This window comes from Rhinopithecus bieti, unplaced genomic scaffold (genome assembly GCF_001698545.2).
Source record: "Rhinopithecus bieti isolate Rb0 unplaced genomic scaffold, ASM169854v2 scaffold_20175, whole genome shotgun sequence".
Taxonomy (NCBI): Eukaryota; Metazoa; Chordata; class Mammalia; order Primates; family Cercopithecidae; genus Rhinopithecus; species Rhinopithecus bieti.
Window position 1 is genome coordinate 1,125,129 of NW_016809984.1, and position 23,847 is coordinate 1,148,975.

General features: G+C 41.9%; 1 protein-coding gene and 1 long non-coding RNA gene across 5 annotated transcripts in view; one reads left to right on the forward strand and one right to left on the reverse strand.

Moving 5' to 3' along the window:
* Positions 1 to 11,758, reverse strand: part of LOC108541541 (uncharacterized) — a 13,311-nt gene extending 1,553 nt beyond the window's left edge. The window contains exons 1-3 of the long non-coding RNA XR_001888981.1: positions 11,637 to 11,758; positions 9,522 to 9,564; positions 8,895 to 8,957 (exon numbers count right to left, since the gene is read on the reverse strand). This is a non-coding gene — a long non-coding RNA (uncharacterized LOC108541541). The remainder of the gene's footprint in view (positions 1 to 8,894; positions 8,958 to 9,521; positions 9,565 to 11,636) is intronic.
* The window catches only part of AGK (acylglycerol kinase), a 106,851-nt gene that overhangs the window by 7,660 nt on the left and 75,344 nt on the right, over positions 1 to 23,847 (forward strand). The gene's annotated exons all lie outside the window — the stretch shown is intronic.

Below are 23,847 nucleotides of genomic sequence, written 5' to 3' on the forward strand. Positions count from 1 at the left end.
CGGCCTCCCAAAGTGCTGGGACTACAGGCTTGAGCCACCGCGCCCGGCCACTAGAACTTTTTCATCTTGCAAAACTGAAACTCTGTACCCGTTGAACAACTGCCCATTCCTGCCCCACCCCAGCTGCCCTTGACAACCACTATTCTACTTTCTGTTTCTAGGAATTTGACCACTTTATACTTTGTGTCAGTGAGTCATATAGTATTTATTTTTTTGTGGTTGGCTTATTTCACTTACAATGTCCATAATGTTTATCTTTACCTTTTCTTTTTTTTTTTTTTTGAAATGGAATCCTGCTCTGTCACCCAGACTGGAGTGCAGTGGTGTGATCTTGGCTCACTGCAACCTCTGCCTCCCAGGTTCAAGTGATTCTCCTGCTTCAGCCCCGCAAGCAGCTGCGACTACAGGCGCGTGCACCATGCCTGGCTAATTTTTCCATTTTTAGTAGAGACAGGGTTTTACCATGTTGGCCAGGCTGGTCTCGAACTCCTGACCTCAGGTGATCTGCCCTCCTTGGCCTACCAAAGTGCTGGGATTACAGGTGTGAGCCACCGTGCCCGGTCTATATTATCTCTAAATGTAAAGATACATTCTTTACGTTTAAAGAGGTATGGCCTTTACATCTGTCAATGGACATTTTGGTTACTTTTACCTCTTGACTATTGTGAAACATGCTACAATTAACTTGAGTGTACAGATACCTCTTGGAGATCCTGTTTTTAATTATTTTGGATATATGCCCAGAAGTGGGATTGCTAGATCATATGGTAGTCTATTTTTAATTTTTTGAAGAGCCTTCATACTGTTTTTCCATTGTAGCTCATAATTTTACAATCCCACCACAGTGTACAAAGTTTTCAGTTTCTCCACACCCTCATCAACACTCATTATTTTCTGTTTGTTTGATATGGGCTATCCTTATGGGTATGAGATGATATGTCATTGTGGTTTTGGTTTGCATTTCTCTAATGATTAAGGAAGTTGAGCATCTTTTCACATGCATGTTGGCCATTTAAAAATCTTTGGAGAAATGTCTGTTCAAGTCCTTTTTCCATTTTTAATTGAGTTTTTTGTTGTTGTTGTTGTTGACTTGTAAGAGTTCTTTATGAATTCCAGATACTAACCCCTTGTGAGATTATAGAATTTGGAATATATTGTTTCCTATTCTGTAGCTGGCCTTTTTACACGATTGATCGTGTCCTTTGATATACGTTGTTTTTAGTTTGGTTAAGGCCCATTTGTCTACTTTTGCTTTTGTTTGCCTCTGCTTTTGGTGTTATATTCAAGAAACCATTGCTAAATCCGGTGTCATGAAGCTTTTCCCTGTGTGTTCTTCCAGGAGTTTTATATTGGGTCTTACATTTAGGTCTTTAACAGATTTTGAGTTAATTTTTTTATATGATACAAGATAGGGGTTTAGCTTCATTATTTTCCATATCGATATCTAGTTTTCCCAATACCATTTCTTGAAGAGACTGTCCTTTCCCCATTGTGTGGTCTTGGCATCCCTGTTGAAGATCATTTGACTATATAGATGAGGATTTATTTCTGGGCTCTCTGTTGTTCATTAGTCTATATATCTGTATTTATGCCAATACCATACTGGACTGTTGCTTTGTAATATATTTTAAAATTCATTAAGTATGAGGCTTCCATCCTTGTTCTTTTTCAAGATTGTTTTGGATATTTGGGGGTTTCTTGAGATTCCATATGAATTTTGGGATAGTTTTTTCTATTTTTGCAAAAAATGTCATTGGGATTGCATTGAATCTGTACATTGCTTTGTAGAATAGACATTTTAACAATATTAAGTCTTCTAATTTATGAACATAGGATGTCTTTTTATTTAATTGTCCTCTTTAATTTCTTTCAGCAGTGTTTTGTAGTTTTTAGCATGTAAGTCTTTTACCTGCTTGCTTATGTTTATTCCTAAGTATTTTATTCTTTTGACACAATTGTTAATGGGATTGTGTTCTTAATTTCCTTTTCAGATTGTTCATTCTTAGGATATAGAAATATAACTGATTTTTGTGTGGTGTGTATGCTGCGACTTTGCTGAATTTATTAGTTCTAACAGATTTTTTTTTTTTTTTTGGTATAGAATCTTTAGGGTTTCTGTAGATAAGATTATGTCATCTGTGAATAGGGATAATTTTACTTCTTCCTTTCCAATTTGGATACCTTTATTTCTTTTTCTTGCCTCATTGCTCTGGCTAGAACTTCCTGCGCTATGCTGAGTAGAAGTGGTGAGTAACATCTTTGTCTTATTCCTGATCTTAGAAGAAAAACTTCCAGTGTTTCAAAATTGGGTATGATGTTAGCTGTGGGCTCATGATATATGGCCTTTATTATGCTGTGATGCTTTTCCTTTTGTTGCCCTCCCCCCATTTTTTTTGCCTATATATCCCCAACCTTTTCACAGAACAGTGCTCACCTTCTTTATACCAAACTTGTTTTTACCACGAGAAAGTCTTACCCTGCCGTCTTCTTGAGTGGAAGCTGCCTTGTCCTTTCTTCTTCTTCTTCTTCTTTTTTTTTTTTCCCCCAATCAGGTCATTTTATTATTGTGGTTTTACACATTTTATTTTAATAGTTTTTGGGCAACAGGTGGTGGTTTTTGGTTACGTAGATAAGTTCTTTAGTGGTGATTTCTGAGATATTGGTGTACCTGTTACCGGAGCAGTGTACACTGTACCCAGTGTGTAGTTTTTTATTCCTCACCCAACTCCCACCTTTCCCCCTGAGTCCCCAGAGTCCCTTATATCATTCTCATGCCTTTGTGTCCTCATAGCTTAGCTCTCACTTATAAATGAGAATATATGGTGTTTGGCTTTCCATTCCTGAGTTACTTCACTTAGAGTAATGGTCTCCAACTCCATCCAGTTTGCTGCAAGTGCCATTATTTCATTTTATTTTATGGCTGAGTAGTATTCCATGGTGTATATATACCACCTTTTCTTTAGCCTCTCGTTGATGGGCATTTAAGTTGGTTCCATATTTCTGCAGTTGCAAATTTTGCTGCTGTAAACATGCATATGCAAGTGTCTTTTTCATATAATGACTTCTTTTCCTTTGGGTAGATATCCAGTAGTGGGATTGCTGGATTTAATGGTAGTTCTGCTTTTAGTTATTTAAGGAATCTCCATACTGTTTTCCATAGTGGTTGTACTAATTTACATTCCCACTAGCAGCGTAAGTGTTCCCCTTTCACCACATCCATGCCAACATCTGTTGTTTTTTAATTTTTTAATTACGGCCATTCTTGCAGGAGTATGGTGATATCTCATTTTTTAAAAAATTTGCATTTCCCTGATAATTAGTGATATTGAGCATTTTTTCATATACTTGTTGGCCATCTGTATATCTTTTGAGAATTGTCTATTCATGTCCTTAGGCCACTTTTTGATGGAATTATTTGCTTTTTTCTTGCTGATTTGTTTGAGTTCCTCTGCAGTGGAGTGCCAGTAGGGAACAAGGACCTCTTCTCCAAGGCCCTATGTGATCAGAGGCTGCCTGCCTGTTGGGGTTTAGGTGCAAACTTTCCCTACTGCGTCCAGTGCTGCAATTTTGTCTGTGCTGTGAGAAACTACCCACAAGCAGAAGGATCTGGAACTCAAGGCCTGCTCTTCAGATTCTTTTGTCCCATGAAGTCATTCCTTGATGTCGTGCTCTCCTGCTCCTCCTAGGGATGGGGCTTCCTGAGAACCAAAGTGCAGTGATTGTTACTGGTCTTCTGGATCTAGCCACCCAGCAGGGATAGCGGGCTCTGAGCCGGTGCTGGGGAATGTCTGCAAAGAGTCCTGTGATGTAATCCATCTTCAGGTCTGTCAGCCATGGGTACCAGCACCTTCTCTGGTGGAAGTGGCAGGTGAATGATATAGACTCTGTGAGGATCCTTGGCTGTAGATAGGTTTAGTGTGCTGGCTTTCTTGAATGCTGGTTATGCAAGTAGTGAAGTTGTCACATGGATAGACTCAGGACCTTTGGTTAGCCAGGATGTTGCAGGCAGTGGTGTTAGCTGTTGTTTTCTCCTTCCTGGTAGCAGTGTTACTCTGTCATGAGTTGTGGTAATGGCTTGAGTTGGTTGACCTTCAGCCAGGAGGTGGCACTTGCAAGAGAACACCAACTGCGATAGTAATAGTGGGATTTGAACTTGCCCTAAGTTGGGGCAAATATTCTGGTTTCTCAGGTGATGGGTGGGGCCATAAAACTCCCAAGAGTTTCTATATTTTGTGTTCAGCTACCAGGGCTCATAGAGAAATACCTTCAGGTGGGGGCAGGGTTAGGTGGGTCTGAGCTAAGACTGTCCTTGGGGAGGGCTTGCTGTGGCTACTGTGGGGTATGGGGAGGTGGTTCTCAGGCCAGTGGGGTTATGTTCCAGAGGGTATTATGGCTGCTTCTGTTGTGCCGTATGGTTCACCAGGGAAGTAGGGGATAGCTGGTAGTGAAAGGCCTCATCCAGCTCCCACGCATTTAGTGAAGCTGTTCTCACTTCCAGAGTGCTCTGCTAACAGTGCCAAGTTTAGATCCAGGCAGCCTGTGCGCAGAACTCAGACCTGCCCCAGGTCATAAGCTTCCCCGCTGAGAAAGCAGGCAAGGCTTTCAGGCCACACTCTCCACACTTGTCTGCCCACAACGTTGGTGGCTCTGCAAGATATAGTCGGGGATGGCATCTGTGGGCTTAAGCTGGAGACTGGGTGTGCCTACAAGGTTCTTCCTGCTGATGCTTCTACTTTTTTATTTCACACAGTTCCCTACATTTGTTCCAGCTCTGTGTAAGGTTAAATCCTTCTCCCATGATCTGGATTTTCAAATTCCCTGGAAGGGATGTGTGTTCAGAGGCAGGTTTTCCCCCCTCACACTTTGGGGAATCACAGTTTTTCGTCTGTCTTGCAGCATTTGCAACAGTGTGTCGCTTCTTTCAAAGGATCTGTGAATTCTTTCAGTTTTCCTGGTACATTACTGTGGTGATTCTTGGAACAAAAGATCACAGTGTGATTCTCCACACACTGTTCTGTCTGTCCAGGTGGGAGATGCAATGCACATTAGCCCTGCGTTTTATCCGTCATCTTGCTCCCATCTCTGTCCTTTCAAATGGGATCGGGGTGTAAGGATGTTGGGATTCTCCTGGCCCTTCAGTAGCTGTTCCAAACCATTTATCTTCCATCTTATACATCTTCCATCCTTCAAGCCTTATATCTGGCTATCTAATAAAACCATAAATATTCCAGCCTTCTGGGATCTCGGTTACATTCAGCTTAGGCTTTGGTGCCTGGCTTATCAATGTCACTTTCTTTCTAAGTCCTGTTATCTTCCTGGACACCCCGAGTGTCCGTGTGGATGACCTACCTAACAATCTACCCCCACTTTCCTTGACTTCTCCTGTATCTGCCACTTTGACCCACTACTCCACCTTCTTCCAACTTCACCCCCTTCTCATTGGTTGAATGCTAAACTTTATCACTTGCCCCTGTTCCACTTCTGAAATATGGAACTTCAGTATCCCATTCTGTCATTACTGCCTTCTATTATTCCAGTTTTTTTCATTCCATTACTTCTGCTCTTCAGTGTTACTAGGATTTCTTGTCCCTTGGCTCCTCTGTTTTTTTCCCAATCTATCACTCTTCCTTGCTTTTCATCTTTTTCATATCATAGATTCCTTGATCCAACACATCATATGTTCCTCAACTCCATTTTTCACATCATTCCTGGGCCTTTTAATCTCTCATTTCCTCTCGTTTTCACAACTAAAGGTTTGTTTTCGTTTTTGTTGTGTTTAGAGATGGGATCTCGCTCTGTCAGCCAGGCCGGAGCGCAGTGATGCGATCATAACTCACTGCAGCCGCAAAATCCTGAGCTTAAGTGATCTTCCCACTTCAGCCTCCTGAGAAGCTGAGACTATAGGTGCATGACAGCACACTGCTGATAAAACTTTTTGAATAGGTTCTCTCTGCTTTCCTATCTCCCACTCATGCCACATCCTCTCCAATTTTCATTATAATCATTTTCACCAGTTTTATGTTGCATTCCTCTTGACCACTGTATTAGTCTGTTCTCACGCTGCTAATAAAGATACCTGAGACTGGGTAATTTATAAAGGAAAGAGGTTTAATTGACCCACAGTTCCACATGCTGGGGCGGCCTCAGGAAACTTACAGTCATGACAAAAGGGGAAGCAAACACATCCTCCTTCACATGATGATAGCAAGGAGAAGTGCTGAACAAAAGGGGCAAAGCCCCTTTATTAAATCATCCGATCTTGTGAGAACTCACTCACTTTCATGAGCACAGCATGGAGGTAACCACCCCCATGATTCAATTACCTCCTATTGGGCCCCTCCCATGACACATGGGGGTTACGGAAACTATAGTTCAGGATGGGGTGGGGACACAGCCAAACCGTATCAGCCACTCAGCTTTAGACACTGTTGACTCTCCTTGAAATGGACTCCCCAAATCCTGTTTTTCCTCCTCTGTCTCTGGCTGTTTCTTCTTCTTCTCCTTTGTTACTTTTTTTTTTCTTTTTTTTTTTTTGAGATGGAGTTTCGCTCTTGTTGCCCAGGCTGGAGTGCAATGGCATGATCTCAGCTCTCCGCAACCTCTGCCTCAGCCTCCTGAGTAGCTGGGATTACAGGCATGCGCCACCACACCTGGCTAATTTTGTATTTAGTAGAGACAGGGTTTCTCCATGTTGGTCAGGCTGGTCTTGAACTCCTGACCTCAGGTGATCCTCCTGCCTCTGCCTCCCAAAGTGCTGGGATTACAGGTGTGAGCCACTGTGCTCAACCTCCTTTGTTACTCTTCTCTTCCCTTCTACTCAAGCATTAGAGGAGTAGCTCTCTAGAACTCTGCCCTAGGCCTTCTTCTCACTTTATATCCTCTTCCTGAATGATCTCATCACTCATGATGTCTTCAGTTACCAGCAATATGAAGCCATCTCCCAGATTTTTGTCCCTATAAAGACCTCTTTTGAATTCCAGACCTGTATATACAGTCAGCTACTTATTTGTCTATTTGGATGCTTCACAGCTGCCTCAAACTTAACAGATGAAAAATAAAGTAAAAAGCTTTCCTGCCAAACCTGTTCCTTCCCAGTAATTGGTACCACTCACCATCCAATTTCCCAAACTAGGCCAGGCGTGGTGGCTCACGCCTGTAATCCCAGCACTTTGGGAGTCCAAGGCAGGCAGATCAACTAAGGTCAGGAGTTCGAGACCAGCCTGGCCAACATGGCAAAACCCTATCTCTACTAAAAATATAAAATTAGCTGGATGTGGTGGCACATGCCTGTAATCCTAGCTACTCGGGAGGCTGAGGCAGGAGAATTGTGTGAACCCAGGAGGCAGAGGCTGCAGTGAGCCGAGATCACATCATTGCACTCCACACTCTACCTGGGTAACAGAGAGAGAGACTCTGTCTCAAAAAAAAAAAAAAAAAAAAAAAAAAAAAAAATTCCCAAACTAGGAATTTATGCATCATCCTTTATCCTCCTTCATTCCCCGCATCCAGGTCATACATTATAAAGGATTTTGCTCCCTCTACATCTCTTAATGTATTGAGTTTCTTTTTCCTGTCCTCACTGTCATGGCTTTTGTCCATGCTACTGTCATCTCTTGCCTGGGTCCTTAATAATGGCCTCCTCACTGTTCTGGCACCTACTTTGCCGGTTTCTAATCTATTTTGGACACTGTTGCTAGAGTAATCCTTTGTAAGTACAGATTGCCATTGCTTTGAGAACTCGAAGCACAATATTCTTACCAGCTCTACATGTGCTTGGCCCCTGCATACATCTCTGGACTTGCAACATTTTATACTTTAACACATGGACCTTTCCTATCTTCCAGAGTGACATGTTCTTTCTGTTTCAGGATTTCTTGGAATGTCCTTGCACATGTTCTCCGTGGAACACTCTGACTTTCTCTTCTTCCTTAGGCAGCTATCATTCCTCCAAGTCTCAAATGTTATTTCTTTAAGCAAGCCTTCCTTGTCCCCTCTAGTCAGGATTAGACAATCCTCTTACATTTTCTCCATAGTTCTATGAACTCTTCCTATATATTATTCATTGCTATTAGTGATTTTCTGTTGTTTGTTTCTTCTGTTATATCATAAGACTCTATAGGCAGGGGTGCTGTTTGTCTTGCTCAGTGTTGTCCTGTAGGCCCAGTACATAGAAGACACTTGACACACATTTTACTTATGGAAGATGGAACAAATGAGAATGAAAGGATGAGTGTGCAGAGGGCAAATATCAACCTTATTGACTGACCACTCGGAATTCACAAACCTAGGCTGTTGAGTCCTTCTGAAGGAAATTATACCCTAAATTCATAGGTTACTCTTTCAATTTCTACAAAATTTATTTTGAAATACTCATGAATTGCCTTACCCACTCTATCTTCTCTATACTTATTCTTAGGCAACCTAACTCCTAGTTCAAAGAGAATATGAAAAACATGGGCAGTTACCCCAGAGTGCATATTGACATCCTTTCTCTCTGTCTCAGTGGCTGAGGCAGCCATCCTCCTGGTCAGCCCCTCTGACGCTTCCCGTTCTTTCACCTCCCATTGGTTGTCCATTTCCTCACTTACATCTTTAGTCTCAGACTTTCGCTTTCTCTCTCCTGTTTGTCAGAATCTTTCCTAGCTCATACATCTTCACTCAAGTCTGCATTCCCATGTGTTTGGTGACCTGCTCTCATCTTCCGTTGACACCATCCTCAGAAGTGTATCTCACACTTGCAGTCCTACCTCCATTGGAGAATAAGCTTAGTAAAATGGCTTGTCATTTGATTGAACCTGCTCTTGATGAGGTCATTAATGGCCTCTTAGTCGTTAAATGAAAGGGATACTTTTCATGCCACATTTGATTTTCTTGGCCCATATCCTTTTAGGTACCTTTAGATATCTTCCTGCTTTGAATGTTGGTGTCCCTCATGTTCCATTCTCATTCTGCACACTCTGTAAGGGATCACAACCACACAGTTGTTTTCAGGGATGATATATGGATTTTGGAGTCATCATCTTTTTCTAGCCCAGATACTGCTTCTCTTGACATTTTGTATGAATAGCAAACAAATATTTTTTGGTAACAGATTTGTGAAAATTGCGTATTTTAATTTCTTTTTATCTGACCCCTTTTGATAACTGCTCTTAGTTTGTCTTTTGATATCAGATATTTATTTGGAGGGTCTATTCCATTTTTACTGTATTTATAATTTTTTTCTCCATTGAGAATTCCACCCCTTCTTTTCTCCCTTCCCCAAGTTTCAAAGAAAAAGAAGTCTGTGATATTTTTCCCCTCTGCATAATTTCCCCACAGCAGGTTGCAGCAGTTGACAAGAGCAGCAGGGACTCCTCTCAACTCCAGAAGAGCGATTGCAGAGGAGAAAATGACCCTGTTTGCTGAAAGTAAAGACAGTTTAAGGATTGCTCATTCCTCTTCAACTGCTTTTACCAAGCTTTCCAGCTTCCCTGGGGAAGATTATGTTCCAGGTTGTTCGGTTTATCATGTCAGCAGTTTACCTGCAATAGTCTCTCATTTCTGGTCCTTTTAGCAGCAAAGAGTCTGCAAATAAAAGGTAGCATAAGAAAGGAGGCAGTGGAGTAAAAAAGTTGTCTCTGGAGTCAGACTGAACTGACGCTTCCTAGCAATGTGACCCTGTGTCTTAGGTTCTTCATCTGTACAATGGGGATAATAACAATATGTCATTGGGTCACTGAAGGATTGATTAACTGATATAACTGGAAAGCTGTTAGCATCCTATCTGCTAGATTTAAGGGTTCAATAAATGCTAGTAATTGTGAGTAAACTTGATATAATACATACTCAGCTCTGTGGAAGTTAAAACCAGGTGCTGCTGGTGACTGGGTTGTGAGGGACTTCAGAGACCGCCAGTGGGAAGGGAGATGTGGATCTGCCAGGCGGTCTAAGGTCTGAGCCTTTTATTTATTTCACCTTTCATATGTAATAAGACAGCTTGGAAAAGTATAGTTTTAAGACTGACCCAACATAACTACAAAAGAGGCCTGCCATACGTGGTTAAAAGCAGCAAGCCATGTCAGAAGCCTTTTCCATCTGATTTGGGCTCAGATTGTTCCTATATCACTGCGGACCTTGTCCTCGCTCTTGCCAGCTCTGGTCTGTCTCCCCATCATTTTGGCTGGTGAGCTTTGGCACAACTCCCCAACTAACTCCCATGGCTGAGCAGTTAACGCTAGCTTAGCTCCTGCTTAGTTCTGGCACATGGTTCTCAGTTTATTCCTTTGGCTTAGTGCTTCTGACACCAGTTCTGCTACCCACCTTGGCCTGTGACCCAGGGGCATCCCATTTATTTCTTTTTTGTTTTTTTTCTTTGTTTTTGTTTTTTGAGACAGAGTCTCACTCTGTCTTCCAGGCTAGAGTGCAGTGGTGTGATCTTGGCATGATCTTGGCTCACTGCAGCCTACACCTCCCAGGTTCAAGCAGTTCTTCTGCTTCAGCCTCCCTAATAGCTGGGACTACATGTGCGTGCCACCATGTCGGGCTAAATTTTTTTTGTATTTTTAGTAGAGATGGGGTTTCACCATGTTGGCCAGGCTGGTCTTGAACTCCTAACCTCAAGTGATCCACCCTCCTCTGCCTCCCAAAGTGCTGGGATTACAGGCGTGAGCCACCATGCCTGGCACCTCCTATTTATTTCTATGGAGCATCTAGCTTCTCAGCTTAGGATCCTGGTACCTTCCTGGAGATTTTAAAATCCCACAGACACCATAAATTCCTTGACATTAAGCTTGCAAAGCAAGTGTGTTACTGTAGCAATGGTCCTGGTCCTTGTGTTTAAAGGTTTTAATTAATATTGGAGCTTTCTTTCTCCAAACATAGGAACATTAATTTTGATTACTGTATATTGGCTTTTCTAAGCATTGGTACAAGCCACCTTTCAAGTTCTATGGTCAAAAACAGTTTCTTAGAAGTAGTAAAAATAAATGATTATGAGTTTGCCTGAGGGGTGTGTTCAGTGTCATTCTATTTTATTGAGAACGTACTACTAATAATGGTGGCTCACACCTGTAATCCCAGCACTTTGGGAGGCCGAGGCAGGCAGATCACGAGGTCAGGAGATCAAGACCATCCTGGCCAACATGGTGAAACCCTGTCTCTACTGAGAATACAAAAATTAGCTGGGTGTAGTGGTGTGCACCTGTAGTCCCAGCTACTCAGGAGGTTGAGGCAGGAGAATTGCTTGAACCCGGGAGGTGGAGGCTGCAGTAAGCCGAGATCATGCCACTGCACTCCAGCCTGGGCAACAGAGCAGGACTCCGTCTCAAAAATAAAATATAATAATAATGATAATAATAGCTAATACTTAATCAGTGATTGCCATGTGCCAGGCACAATTCTGAGCACTTTACATTTATTAACTCATTTCATCTTCCTATAACTCTATGAGATGGTTATTAATCTCAGACTCATGTGAGATTAATAGCCCTATATAGATGAAGAAAGTTAGGGGCAGCAAGATGAAGTAATTTGCTGAAGGTCACACAGCTGGTATCAGAGCCATCATACAAAGCCAGATAGTCCTGATCCTAACCTCTCAAAATGGCCACTGTGTCTTAGGACTGTGAGAGAGATGAAGAACTGTAAACTGAGATTACCTTCTATCATACAATCCATTTGGTGTAAGAGAAATTGTTATACCATAGTGCTTCAGAGTGTGAGCTTCTGAGCCAGTGGGGTCTGGGTTTAAGTCTTGCCTTTGCCACTTTCTGGATGTGTGACGTTGGGCAAGTTATTTAGCCTGTTAAACTTCACTTTTATTTACCTGTGCAATATGTCACAATGTTATTGTGACACTAATCACTGCTCCTGGCACATATTACAAATAGTACCTATTTTAGGCTAGGAGTGGTGGCTCATGCCTGTAATCCCAACACTTTGGGAGGCTGAGGCAGGCGGATCACGAGGTCAGGAGTTCGAGACCAGTCTGGCCAACATAATGAAGCCATGTCTTTACAAAAAATATAACAAATTAGCTGGGCATGGTGGTGGGCACCTGTAATTTCAGCTACTTGGGAGGCTGAGGCAGCAGAATCACTTGAACCCAGGAAGTGGAGGTTGCAGTGAGCCAAGATCGCACCATTGCACTCCAGCCTGGGCGACAGAGTGAGACCCTATCTCAAAAAAATAAAAAAAGTACCTATTTTTGTTAGAGATATATAAGGCACAACTATGTGCTATGTTCTGTTTGAGGGGTACAAAGTAAATGTTAAGGGTGCCTAAAGAAAAAAAAGATTAATTTAAAAAACTTTTTATTATGAAAATCTTAAGCATATAAAAATTAGAGAATAGTATAATGAATCTCTAAGTAACATTACTCAGCTATAGCAGATATCAACATTTCACTAATTTTGTTTCATCTATGTCCTCTACTTTCTTTTTTTTTTTTTACTGGAGTAGTTTAAAGTAAACCCAGATATTATATCATTTTACCCATAAATACTACAATACCTTACTCCAGTAGGTAAGGACTTAAAAAAAAATCACAGTGTCATTATTATCATGAACTTGAAAAAACAAAATAATTCTTTTATATTATCTAATATTCAGTCTGTGTTTCTGTTTTCTTATTGTCTCCATGTTGTCTGTTTTACAGTGCTTTTGTTCAAATGAATATCAAAATGAGTTTCTGTCTCTTAAGTCTCTTAAACTACAATTCCCCTTCTTTTGATAATATTTACATGTTTTAGAAACTAGGTCTACATTTGCCCTGTAGAATATTTCATACCCTCAACTGGGCAGATAGCTTCTGCGTAGCTGTGCAGAGCCATATGGGAGCCTGAGGCAAGAAGAAAAACCAGTGATATTGGCCCTGACTTTATTTAAAATTGTTATTATATTCATTATAATTTTTTTGCATTCATTTTGATTTTGGAAAATACATATTAAAGTATTTATCTCCATTACTGTATTTTTTGGCACACCCTTAAATTTTGCCCTTGAGGCAAGTGCCTCATCACTGTGTTCTAGCCCCAGCCATGAGTTGCTTAATTTGTTCCTCTATCCCTCCTGTGTCTTGTCAGCTGGTGATTAGATCCACATTCTGGAGCTTTGCTATTCACAGTGTGGTCCCGCAGCATAAGCGTCTCCTGGGAGCTTCTTAGAAATACAGACTCTTAGGCCCCATCCTAACCCACTGAGTCAGAATCTGCTTTTTAACCAGATCCCTAGATGATGTGTTTGCTCATTAAAGTTTGAGAAGCACTGAGGGGAGCCATAATTAGATTCCAGTGCAGTTTATTTGGCAAGGATGCTTATAGGCCTGTGGTGAATTGCTTACTTGTATAACTTTAAGAGGCATGTATTGTCTAGGTGTCCTGTTTTTGGTGATACTAAGATTGATCAGTAGATTCCGATGTGATCAGCTTGACCCATCCATGAAAGTTAAGAAGGATCACTTCTTAGAGTTCACTAGAGTAAAATGGTTAAGAAAGGGGCCTCTAGAGCCCAATAATATGGATTTGAATCTTGACTTTACACAGCAAAGCGACCCTGGCTAGTTACTTAACTGCTCTATGCTTCAATTCTCTATCTGTAAACTGGAGATAATAGTTGTACCCATTTCACTGGTCATGCAGAATTTTTTTAGAACAATGCCTGACAGAAAGAAAGCTCTCAAACAGAAATAACACTTCTTTTCTTCTTCTTTAGTCATTTCCCTCCTTTCAGAGAAAGCATCTTTTTTTTTTTTTTTTTTTTCTTTTCCCCCCTTTCAAAAAAAAAATTTTTTTTTTTTTTTTTTTTTTTTTTTTTGAGACGGAGTCTCGCTCTGTCGCCCAGGCTGGAGTGCAGTGGCCGGATCTCAGCTCACTGCAAGCTCCGCCTCCCGGGTTTACGCCATTCTCCTGCCTCAGCCTCCGCAGTAGCTGGGACTACAGGCGCCCGCCACCTCGCCCGGCTAGATTTTGTATTTTTTTAGTAGAGACGGGGTTTCACCGTGTTAGCCAGGATGGTCTCGATCTCCTGACCTCGTGATCCGCCCGTCTCGGCCTCCCAAAGTGCTGGGATTACAGGCTTGAGCCACCGCGCCCGGCCAGAGAAAGCATCTTTACAAAGATACCATTTGAGTTGAGCCCTGCAGAATGAGTTGGACAGTGTTCTAGGTGATATTAATTACTTAATTATAAGCAGAAAATGGGAATTCACGCCATATTTTTGGAGAGTGGCAAAGAATTAGACTTGACTGTAAAGTTGCATGTTTTCAGGAGGATGGGGGAAAATCCAGTTGATGGAAGGCTTTGGATGGAGGAAGTCTGTACTATTTGGGGAACAGTGAACATTTTTAAGGGGAAGAGAATGTCATGAACAAGGTAGCAGTCAAGAAGTTTAATGCCGCACACCTGTGCAGGATACAGTTGGAGGAAAAAAGTCTGAAGGTTTACACAAAAAGTAATAAAGGCCTAACCCAGAGTGATGGCATTAGGGATGGAAGAACTAACTTATGGGTGGATATGAGATTGTGATAGTGTGAATAATACATGAGCATGGGTGCCAAAGACAGGGTGTGTCTCTGGTTTGGGTTTTGCTGCTTACTAGCTATGGGACCTTTATCAAGTTACTTAACCACCTGAACCTCAGTTTCCTTATAAGCGTAATGGGAATAATTACACCTGTTTGGCAGGTTAGTTGCAAGGAGTAAATAGTGCCTGGTACTGTGCTCAGCTTACAGTTAGCCCTAAAAAGATGCTAGTTGTTATTATTACTAGGTAGTTGACTGGGCATGTGATTGAAGGAGAGGAAGGCAGTAGAAATGATTTTTTTTGGCTTCAAGACTAGGATAATTGGTGATACAGAAATAAGAAAGTTGCCAGAGAATTGGTTTAAGGAGGAGATATTATATTCTGTTTTAGATACATTGAGTTTGAGACCCTGGCAGGCTATCCGGCGGGGGAAATGTGTTGGATGCCAGGGGTAAATTATGCATGAGCCACCCTTGACTAGACTCATAGATTTGCTTTTGGTGCAGATTATGGTTTCAATAATGGTTTGTGCTCCATTTTTCAGTATCTCTGGTGTTTCTGACAAAGCAGATGTCTTACCTTGACATCAGTTCAGATTAGACTCTGACTTTGCAGTCAGTGGTCTGGGGCCTGGCTGCTTCATCCACAGCTGAAGGTAGGAAGGTTTTGTTCCCCCTCATGGCTTTTCATCATTTCAGATTCTGCTGACATTTTAAGAAAGCAGTTTGTTTTGCTTTTAGCCATTTCAAAGTTTATCTTTTCTCTCTGTGCACAGGCTGATGCTGAAATTGGGGTATTAATGGGTGCTATTTAAGGAAGCTCATTTATGGGCAATTAAATAACATGCCTGTCAGCCCAGATTTGATAGGGAATAGGGGAACACTTTTAAAATTTTATTTTAAGTACAATGAAGTTTAATTATATTTCCTTTCTTTCAACTCTTTTGTTAGATTATCCAGAAAACAGATTTCTTCTTTAAAAAAAAAAATCTATGTATTTATTTTGCTTCCTCCCCTCTGTCTTGGGAGTGGTGGGCTGAGATGGGCAGCTAGTATATGTAATTTATATTCTGTTTTGTTGATATCACATAATTTTAAGGGAGTTTTATATCAGTGGTTTTAGATGTTCCAAGCGTTACAGAGAGAATAATCCAGCTGATGCTAAAACTAGCCCCTCTATAGGTAGTAACTGACATCTCAAACATTTCATATCCCAGAACAGCAAAAAGACTGACAGTAGTAGCTGCTAACTTTATGTGTTTATAGGCCGGACGTTGTCCAGATCTGTCATGTATCCCGGAACCCAAAGTAAATATCATTTCATGCACGCTATTTATAGAGAACAACTTGTGAGGCAGAGGGACATAGGGACACAGGGACTCTCTCATCCTATTCTTCTGAAGTAGCTGTCAAGATCTCTATGCAATCTGTTTTCTCTCTTTTTTTTTTAAATGTAAATAGATTTGAGTACCTTGTATGAAATTGAGTATCAATATATATATTTGTTTATCATTGTATATGCAGATATATAATGGCTGATGGCACAGAAAGAACTAGTAATTTGGTTGCCTAGTAAAGATAATGTTATGCAGTATACGGAAGAACAGTATATGGCATAAAGTATTTAAATTGAAGTGTTGGATGGAAGCAAATAAATGAAAAAAAGAGCAGAAAAATGGAAGAAGTGACTGGACCATGAAAGAATGTCAGTGCTTATGAGAATTAGGCTGGTGGTAGAAGCTCAGAGAAGGATTTCCATTAGTGGTAGCCAGAGCTTTGCCTAATGGTGGTACAGTCTGGACTTCAGCATAAACATAGCAGCCAGTCAGAGGCAGAACTTTCTCCCCAGTGCCCACGGAACTCAGCTGACTAACGTGGGCTCCTGTGAATATTAGGAACAGAAATTGATATCTTATGGAGACCCAAGGCTAGGATAAGAGAGTGAAAATAGAAAAATTTCATGTTCTAACAGGAGAAAAAGTGAGCTATGAAGACAGGCTTCCTCCACTTCCATTTCTCTTGGTCAATAGAATGAGGGGATAAACTGCAGAACTATTCTCTGGTTAATGAAAAATTCTACACAACAGATCAAAATGATTAGCGTAGTTATGTGAGAGAAGCCTCCAGGCGATGCCATTTTTCATTAAGTCGTTTCCCATCCCGAACTGGAGAGGGAACAAATTGTGTGGAGAAAATCCGAGAAATTAGAAGGTACTTGAAGTATTCACAAGTAGTAGCTTGTTCCACCTGAGCGCATAGAAGTGTAGAGTACAGTGGTTGGGATTTGATAAGAAGGGAAGATGTGGTTTTGGGATTTCTATACTGTATTTCAGGGAGTGAGAAAGAATAGGTACCAAACTGGAGCTTCACTGCAGCCTTTAGCTGTTATTTTAGGTGAACTTATTAGGTTCTTTAGGTTATTTTAGGTGAGGCCTTCCCATGCAGGGCAGAAGTGGAGTCTTTGGCTACTAAGTGTTCTTGAATTAATGAATTCAAGTGGGGTTAGGTTTAGCTGGGCTTTTTCCTAAACCCACTAGAAGGAAAGAATAATAGTAGTAATCACTATAGTGATAAATCATAAATTGAGGTGACCGTAAATGTGGCATTTGCCAGTACCTATGGCGAAACAGTGGACAGAGGTTTCTTGATTGCATTTTTGTCATTTGAAAATGTCTGTAGAGAACAGAAGAAAAGCAGAGTATTGGGGAAAATGCCATGTTGAGAAGGAGGAGACTTCAGTTCTGGGGCTAAGCCTTTTAGTAACTTCTAAGTGGGCAAATCACCAGGCCAGATGCTTTTACAGACTAGGTCAATTAGTTATTTTCTGGGAGCTCTAAGGAAATGACAGTATCCTGCTGAAGTGAACATACCTGAATCACTTGACACTTAGAGACCTGAGCTTATAGAATTACATGTGCTCTGTGTGTGTGCCCAGATGAGAATCATTGCTGTATTGAACTTTGTTACTAATGGGATATTGTCATATATTTGTTTCAGGGGTTTCAGGGTGTGCGGAGAGGTTGACAAGCATTGGACTAGATAATTTCTAAGGACTCTTCCAATCTGAAAAATTTAGATTTCCAAGCAATGGAAATTGGGCTTAGATGCCTTTTACAAAGACATTTTTTTTTTTTTTTTTTTTTGGCCTGGCTGCTTGTAGGGCTTTCAAACTTTCACAAAAAATAAAAATAACAATAGTCAAAACAGGGATTTTAGACCTGAAAATTGCTGTAAATATTTGGAAGCCATGGTTAAACAGTGGGCAAATTCATATTTCTGGGGTGAATCACAATCTCATGTAATGAGGTAAAACATGTTTTGGCAAAAGGCTGCTGGGAGGATTGACTTTACTGAGACCCAAGATGCTGCAGCCCTGTTTGTGTTGGTTCGTTCCTCATTCCTTGGAATAGGTATTTTGTCAATTTAAATGCTGAATTGAACAATGAACTTGCTAACTGTGAACTTGACTTCTCCCTTCTTTCCTTAATGCCTCCCCACTTCTTGGAACAAAAATGCTCTTGGCTTGCTTTGTATTTACATTAAATGTTTATCCTTGCCTTGTTAAATATACCACTAACTAAAGAAATTCATTCAGAGGAGCCATTTGTAAACCAAAAATGTTATAAATAAATTTTCGGTGCCACCAAAGAAATAGCATTGGAATATAAATTTAATTTTCTCAGCAAGGCAATTTTTACTTCTATAAAAGGGTGTGATTTGCGGATGGAGCAATGGTGAGAGCACACCTGAACAATGGAGGAGAAGGGGTTCTTATTCCTGACACAGATAGCCCCTACTGCTGTGTTGTTCCCCTGTTGTCTAGGGTTGGACCGCACCGTCTAAGCTAATTTCGACCTGCTATTTTAAAGAGACCAGGGGTACCAGCCAGAGTGGTGGGTGAGTAGTTTGGCGGGAAGGGCAGTTACAGAACAGGTGACTCAGGATGAGTTTATAGGCTTTAAAAGGCCATGCTGTAGCAGGCAAGTGATAACAGGCTTTAATCCTTTTAAAGCGTGCTGTGAGATGGGATATTGGCATTGAGCAGGGCAAGGATGATTAGGTTTTAATGGGATGGTAAGGGGTGCATGATCAGTCACCAGGGAGGGAGTGGAGGTGTCCTATACTTGTGGATTAAGGTGGGGAGATACAAGAGGAGGATGTGAAGGAGGCTTTGAACTGGGGAAAAGGGTGGCAATGAGGTGTGGCTGTAGCCTAGGAATAGTCAGGGAGGCAGATAATTTAGTTAAAATGCCTACCCCTAATAAGGGAACTGGGCAGGTGGGGATAACTAAAAAGAGTGCATAAAAGAATGATGTCCAAGTTGGCACCAGAGTTGGGGAGTTTTAAGGGGTTTTGAAGCTTCAATACTCACAACAGTTATGGGGGCAAGGGAAACAGGCCCTTGAAAAGAGAGTAATGTGAAGTGGTTAGCCTCTGTATTGATTAAGAAGGAGACAGACTTACCCTCCACTATAAGAGTTATCCAAAGCGTCTGTGATGGTCTAGGAGGCTTCCAAGGCGATTGGGCAATGTCAGTCTTCAGCCACTAAGTTGAGAAGATCTGGGAAGGAGTCATTCAGAGCCTTGGGCCAGTTGGACAGTCCAATTTCCAGTGGTGTCCTACACAGATGGGACATGGCTTAGGAGGAATCCTGGGCTGCTGGCATTCCTTGGCCCACTGGCCAGATTTCCGCACTTGAAGCAAGTTCCTGGGGGAGGCGGTCCCGAAGGAACGCCTGGTTGCTGCGGTTTAGGCGTTTGGAAGTTCTTGTGTGCTGGAGATGTGACTGGGGTTTCTCTCATAGTGGAGGCAAGGAATTGCAATTCAGAAATACGTTGCTACTTGGCTGCCTCTACTCTATTATTGTACACCTTGAAGGTGAGGCTAATTAAGTCCTGTTGTGGGTTTTGAGGGCTGAAATTTAATTTTTGGAGTTTTATTTAATGTCGGGAGCGGATTGGGTAATAAAATGTGTATTGAGAATAAGACGGCCTTCTGACCTTTCAGGGTCTAGGGCTGTAAAGCGTCTAAGGGTTGTTGCCAAATGGGCCATTAACTGGGCTGGGTTTTTTATATTTGATGAAAAAGAGTCTAAACGCTAACTGATTTGGGAGAGGTTGGATAAATAAAAAGGAGCATTAACCTTGACTATGCCTTTGGCTCCAGCCACCTTTTTAAGAGGAAATTGCTGGGCAGGTGAGGGAGGGCTAGTCGTGGAACGAAACTGTAAGCCAGACCAGGTGTGAGGAGGGGAGGTGATAGAAAGATTACAGGGCGGGGGAGCAGACGCTGAGGAAGAATTGGGACCTGACTCGGCCTGGTGAGGAGCAGCCTGGGGAGGAGGGGAGAGGTCAGATGGGTCCATAAGAAAGGAAGATTGGAAAGACTCAGCAACACTTGGGGTTGGGACTGAGGGGACAGGTGGGAGGGAAGGAAAGAAGATTTGGGACGAGTTGCATTGCAAACAGAGACTAGGGAGGGACCGATGTGTAAAAGAATGCCGGGACATTAGGCAACTCAGATCGTTTGCCTGTTTTACGACAAGAATTATCTAGATCTTGTGGGATGGAGAAATCGAAAGTGTCATTTTCTGGCTATTTGGAACGATTGTCGAGTTTGTATTGGGGTCAAGTGGTATTGCAGAAGAAAATAAGGCGTTTAGGTTTTAGGTCAGGTGTGAGTTGAAGACGTGTTAAGTTCTTGAGAACACAGGCTAAGGGAGAAGAAGGAGGAATGGAGGGTGGAAGGTTGCCCATAGTGAAGGAGGCAACCAGAGAAAAGAGAGGGTGGAGACATGGAGAGAAGGGATGGGGAGTGCTTGCCCCCCAGAAAAGGACAAAGGCAGGCGTCCCTGCGTGATCAGACACCTCTGAAACATGGGTGAATAATCAAGCAGGTGTCCCCATATGATTAAAAACCAAGGGAAGACTGTCTTCCCAAGTCCGTGACCGGCGACGGAGTTTTGGGTTCACGGATAAAACATGTCTCCTGTCTCTGCCAGAAAAGGAAAGGAAATGAAATTAAGAGAAGGGAGAGATTGAAAGATGGCGCCAAGATTGAAAGGAGAAAGAGGTTGAGGGACAGTGAGAGAAGTTGGAGAAGAGAATAAAAAGAGGCTGCTTACCTGATTTAAAATTGGTGAGATGTTCCTTGGGCTGGTTGGTCTGAGAAAGTGGATTTTTCTCACGGAGCAAAGAGCAGGAGGACGGGATCTCCCAAGGGAGGTCCCCCATCTGAATTACGGCATCAAATTTCACGCGTGTCCATGTGAAGAGACTACCAAACAGGCTTTGTGTGAGCAATAAAGCTTTTTAATCACCTGGGTGGAGGTGGGCTGAGTCTGAAAAGAGAGTCAGCAAAGGGAGATAGGGGTGGGTAGTGGAAAATTACGGTCAAAGGGGGTTCTCTGGTGGGCAGGGGTGGGGAGTTGCAAGGTGCTCAGTGGGGGAGCTTTTGAGCCAGGAGAAGGAATTTCACAAGGTAATGTCATCAGTTAAGTCAGGGGCCAGCTATTTTCACTTCTTTTGTGTTGGAATGTCGTCATTTAAGGCAGGGACCGGCCATTTTCACTTCTTTTGTGATTCTTCACTTGCTTCCGGCCATCTGGATGTATATATACGTGCAGGTCACAGGGGATACAATGGCTTAGCTTGGGCTCAGAGACCTGACACTCAGTGTAAATCTTAAATGTATTGATTGCTGTTATGTCTCCCTAAAATGTATAAAGGCAAGCTGTACCCCGACCATTTGGGGCATAAGTCCTCAGGACCTCTTGAAGCTGTGTCATGGCTGTGTCCTTAACCTTGGCAAAATAAACAAATTGACTGAGACCTGTCTCAGATATTTTGGGTTCACACATTTGACCTAAAAATTCCTGAACGCAAGTTGGTATACTTTTTACTATTATAGGAGGCAGTGCTGTACATTTGTGCTTTGCATTGGATAGTAGAATTTTTAGCTGTTTTTCTTTTGCTAAACTTCACCATCAGCAATGCAGATGTTGAAATTTTAATGTGATTGGCCGGGCTCGGTGGCTCAAGCCTGTAATCCCAGCACTTTGGGAGGCCGAGACGGGCGGATCACGAGGTCAGGAGATCGAGACCATCCTGGCTAACACGGTGAAACCCCGTCTCTACTAAAAAAAAATACAAAAAACTAGCCGGGCGAGGTGGCGGCGCCTGTAGTCCCAGCTACTCCGGAGGCCGAGGCAGGAGAATGGCATAAACCCGGGAGGCGGAGGTTGCAGTGAGCTGAGATCCGGCCACTGCACTCCAGCCCGGGCGACAGAGCAAGACTCCGTCTCAAAAAAAAAAAAAAAAAGAAACTTTAATGTGATTGCCTCTGTGGCCCTTATTTTCACTCACATCTTCTAAGTACTCTAAGGGGCATTGAAATGAAGACAGTCACCACTTAATATATGGTTATCAATAGGATTTCTTCCTTTATGCTTTCGTTACATTAGAAAACTTCTTTGTTGCATTGGGCTTGGGAGAGATGAGAAGATACAAGTTTCTTTGGTAGCAGGTAGTACATGATAGTGCGGTTTGGAGAACAAGAAGACATAACCTTCTTTGGTTAAATGGAGAAGACCAGACCGGTAGGCCCTAAAATCCTTTTAAAAATCATTAACATTTTCATTGTTCCCTTGGTTTTCTGACCTGTTACACTGAGTACCTTCTATCCAAATGGAGATTCTGTCGGCCCAAAAGATCAAGCATTCTGCCTTAGCAAAATACATTTCCTCCTGCTTGATCAGCTGTCTTTCTGTCAGAAAGGCAGAGCTGGTCACTATTTTCCCATATATGACAAAGGTTCAGTGCAGCCATTATCTGTTTGGGTAGGGAGTCCGGGATATGGGGAGGGCTATGCCATGTATAGTTTAGAAAAGCTGTCTCCTTCTGCACACACTTTTAAGATTCATTTTTGTCTTTGCTTCCATTTCTTTCATTTCTATTGCTCCATGGGCAACCATGGGCACAGCCACTGGCAATATCATGATTAATTATTCTAGGAAGCCTGGATAACTTGAAGTGATTGTTATAAACATCAAAACTTGAAATCTATTTTGTTTAAAGCAAAGACTGTGTTTGCATGCACCAAGGGAAAAGCTGGTGGTAGAAATTGCTGTACAATTTGCCTCTAGACTGTAGTGGGAAATATTCTTTTTGGGAAATAGGATGGATCGATGTGGTTTTTCTCTCCGTGTGAAGTTGCTATTGGAATAACAACTTATCGTATATTGCAGTCCTAAAGTAATAAATAAAATATTTATGGCTTGGAATAAGTTGAGAGCATCCCATTACCTATAGTAGCAGGCATGTTCTTATTCTTTTCAAGCCTCAGGCAGAGTGACATCAGCAGATTTTTTTTTCATTTTCTAATCCGGAGCCTTCTAATTTCTGTCAAAGAACCTGCATTTTAATACTTCGCAGATCTGCAGGGACCCTTTTTGGTATGACTACGTTTTGTAGCACCTCTTTTAAATTGTATTTAACTTCAGTTCTCAGAAGACAGCGTGGTGTAGTGGAAAAAACATGAGCTTAGCATTTATATAGTGTCTTGGTTGGCTTGGAAATGAGGTCTTCGGTTCACATTCAGATTCTTGACTCATTAGTAATCTGGAATTTTCTGATGACCACACTCAGAGTTCTTCTAGCTACAGGGCCAGTTCTTGGGGTGCTTCTTGGTGTGTCAAAAGGAACTCCCCACTTAGCTTCTTTAGAGGGTACTCCTTCCATTACACTCTGCACACCCACACACCCTGGGAGCTTCTTGATCTGGTAACGTTTTTGTGCATTTGGAATTTTTTGGTTTTTCATCCTGTACTACACCATAATGACTCTTACCCTTGCCCTTTGGTGATCATCACACTGGAGAACCATCCCCACTCATCTGTGCTTTCAGAATGCCAAATCCTCATACGAAGAATAACCTTCAGTTTCTCCTGCAGGACAAAGCATGCCTGTCTGAGCACAGTGAATCAATCTCTCCTGTTCAAACATTTGCCACTTATTTATTAAACAAGTATTTACCAAGTACCCTGTATCTATGAGAGTGTGCTGTGGGCTGTGGATGAGAAAATGGTGAATTATCCATGATTTCAAGAAGTTTATAATCTAGGAAGGAAGATAAGTAAAGCAGTTTTTGTGTGGTGGGTTGTATTGTGCTTGGCTTTTTTTTAAAAAGGAAGGGATAAAATGATGAAATCCTTGAAGATGTAGTTTGTTGTGTCTCTTAAGAACAGCAAAACATGCAGTTTGCCAAGAGCAGAAGCAGCATCAAGGGGGAATGGTGGAAGATAAGGAAAACTTTTTCCTTAGTTATCTACCAGATTTTTCCTTTGACTTTC